This window comes from Exophiala aquamarina (assembly GCF_000709125.1).
Source record: "Exophiala aquamarina CBS 119918 chromosome Unknown aczIA-supercont1.10, whole genome shotgun sequence".
NCBI classification, from domain to species: Eukaryota; Fungi; Ascomycota; class Eurotiomycetes; order Chaetothyriales; family Herpotrichiellaceae; genus Exophiala; species Exophiala aquamarina.
In genome coordinates this window covers 468409-472109 of record NW_013550578.1, presented here as the reverse complement: position 1 = coordinate 472109, position 3701 = coordinate 468409, and positions in this window count along the sequence as shown.

Sequence of the window (3701 nt, the reverse complement as noted above, 5' to 3'; positions counted from 1 at the left end):
CGAGTAGATAAGAGTAAAGCTATATAGTTTTAGTACCTTTATAGTCGATTAAGGAGAAACGTACTCTCCTAACTATTATTATAGATTAACTTCGTATAGTTAACGCTATAGATAACTACCGAGGGCCTTATTAGCTAATTAAAGGCTACGTACGACGATAGTAAGTTCGTAGAGAGAGTATCGAGGAAACTCTTAACGCTACGATAAGGATCGAAAGCTTTTAGTACCTTCCTCGCTAAATTCGACCGTACGCTCCTCGACGTAGAAGGTCTTAACTAGGTAGATTAAGTTAAGAAGACGTTCCTCGCGAACTATATCTCGTACGAGCTATAGAACGCGGTTATAGCGGCGCCGACTCCGGCGTTATATCGAGAATACTATATACTTCTCTATAGTATTAGTACGAACCTAGAAGCCCTCTATAGGAGGAAGACGCGAGCTATAATACCTACGTACGAGAGAAAAGGATCCTTCTCGGCGGAGGACGTAATAGACTAGGAATCGTAGTCGATAACCTAAGTAGCGGCCGTAAGACCTCGCTAACGAGCGGCCTAAGTATCCTAAGCGACCCTCGACTAACGTCGAGAAAAAGGATAGTGTCTACGTTACGGCCGACTAGGCTACTTTATCTAGAAGTACGAGCTAAGGCTAGCCTAGCGGCTACGAGAGTAAATAACGATAACGACGATAACTACTACTAGAGATATAGAGGTAACGTTAGTCGAGACGAAGTAGTTAAAAGAGTAGCTTCTAACGAAAATCGCCGTTAAACGTATACGAAGAAGATAAAGTAGAAGTAGAGCGACTTTAAGAAGTTAATAGATAGTCTATCGTTCTTAGTATCTATACGAGTAAATTAAGAAGTTTTTATATTAGTATTAGTAGATACGAATTATCTATTTTATAAACTAATTAATATTCGTTTCGCTTCTCGTAATAGTCTTTAGCGTATTCTAATTACTCCTCGCCTAATTATCGGTTTTAGTATAAATATAAAGTTAAAGATTACGAACGTTATTAAGTTAGAAATTAATCTTAACGATTATAAAGAGGATATCTTCCTTTATATAATTCCCGATATATCGTACGATATAATTCTCGGTCTTCCTTAAATAAAAAAGAATAACGTTCGAATTAGTCTACGAAAGGAATATCTATATATCGGCCGCTCTAGTATCCGAATTCTAAATATACGATAAGGATAACGTACTAAGCTAGACTTTATATCGATTTCGATACTAGCCTTCGCTATACTAGTATAACGTTAACGGAAACGAAAGTAGAAAGGAATCGAAGTATTCGCTATTAGCCTAGCGAATATCGAGAAAGTATTAACGATAAAAGTCTTAGTTAACCTTCGTATAAAGCTACCTAAGTACTTCTACGAATATCTTAACGTATTTAATTAATTATAGGCGGATTAACTTTTCTCTATACGAGGAGAAGGAGTTAACTATAGTATCGAACTAGTAACGGAAAATAGAAAGACGCCTAAGGTCCCTTAGGGGCCTCTATATAGTATATTTCGAGACGAGCTACTCGTTCTATAAAAGACTCTTACGAAACTACTTAATAAAGACTTTATTAGGGTAAGTTCGTCGTCTACGATAGCTTCTATATTCTTTATACGAAAACCGAGAAGTAGTCTAAGATTTTATATCGACTATCGCGATCTTAATAAGATTACGAAGAAAGATCGTTATCCTCTACTATTAATTTACGAGACTTTACGAAATATTAGACGCGTAGAATAGTATACGAAACTCGACGTTATAGCGGCTTTTTATAGAATTCGGATCGCGAAAGGCGACGAATAGATAACGGTATTTCGTACGAAATACGGCCTTTTCGAATAGATAGTTATTCTCTTTAGGCTCGCGAACGTACCTAGTACGTTCTAGAAGTATATTAATTAGGCTCTTCGCGACTACCTAGATATCTTCTATTTAGCGTACGTAGACGATATTCTTATCTACTCTTTCGAATTCTAAGAAGAGTACCGAAATTACGTACGATAAGTCCTTTAACGATTACGAGAGGCGAATCTCTAAATTAATATCTTAAAATACGAGTTTAAAGTAAAGTCTACTAAATATCTTAGGTTTATTATCGAAGCGGAAATAGGCGTATAAATAGACCTCGTAAAGGTATCGGTAATTCTAGAATAGAAAGCTCCTCGTATAGTTAAAGGAGTATAGAGTTTTATTGGCTTCGTAAATTTCTATCGGAAGTTTATAAAGGAATTCTCGATAATTATCTTACCGATTATAAAGCTCGTACGAAAGGATATTACTTTCTAATAGAACGAAGAAGTTAACCTAGCCTTTATATAACTAAAGAAGATATTTACGACGATATCGATACTCGTATTATTCGACGCTAAAAGAGAGATAATAGTAGAAGTAGATATATTAAAGTAGTATATCGACGATATACTATACTAAGTCGACGACGAAGGAGTCGTACGACTCTACGCCTTCTTCTCGAAGAAGAACTTATCCGCGGAATATAACTACGAGATCTACGATAAAGAAATACTAGCGATTATACGATACCTAGAAGAATAGGACGCTAAACTACGAAGCGTTAAGGAATTCGAGATTCGATCTAACTATAAGAATCTCGAATACTTTATAATCGTACGAAAGCTAACGAAACGCTAGATACGATAGTTACTTATTCTATCTCGGTATAACTTTAAGATCTCGTATATTAAAGGAACGAATAACGAGCGAGTAGACGCCCTTTTCCGACGCGAATAGGACTTACTAGAGGACGAGGACGACGATCGACTCTAGTATCGTATAGCTTAACTCTTAAAACTAGAAATAGTAGAAGAAAGGAAGAAAGTACTATACGCGGTACCGATATTCTCTAGTAGATACTCGTCTAATAGAAAATTAACGATAGTAACGGACTAACTCTAGGTAGCGGTAGAACTAGCGAACGATACCTACTAGAAAGTAGTAGAAGCTATACGGAAAAGGGCTCGAGTTTTTCCCTTAATATTAAGGTTAAAAGTTTCGATTTCTAAATACGACGTAAATAGTAACGGATAGCTCCTCTTCCGAGAAAGGCGATAGATATCGAATTCTAAGCCTCTTCGTACGAGTATTATTTAATAAACCTACGACTTAATAGTAAATAGATATCCGAGACGAAAAGGAACGATAGCGATTCTATCTCGAGACTTCTTCTAGTCGAATATATTATAAGATATTCGAAGATTTATACGAAACTATAACGTTTATAGACGAATAAAGGTATAGCGAGAGAGAAAGGTCGAGTTCCTTAAGCTACTCTTCGTACTAGACCGAGTATAGCGCGAAATATTAATAGACTTTATTACTAGACTTTCTAAGAACGAGGAGTATACGAACCTCCTAGTAATTACGAATCGACTAGAGAAGGAAGTAATCCTCGAAGGAATACGCTTAATCGAGGTAGAGGACGTAGTAAGGATATTTCTTCGTACGTTCTATCGGTAATACGATTTACTAGCGGCGATCGTTACGAATCGAGGCTCCTAGTTTATAGGAGCCCTTTAGATACGATTTTATAAACTATTAGGTATTATACGACGGTTATCGATAGCTTTTTACCTATAGATAGACGAATTAACGGAACGTATAAACTAAATAGTCGAGACGTACCTACGTACGTATATTAGAAGAGTATAGGATAATTAGGTAGGAGTACTC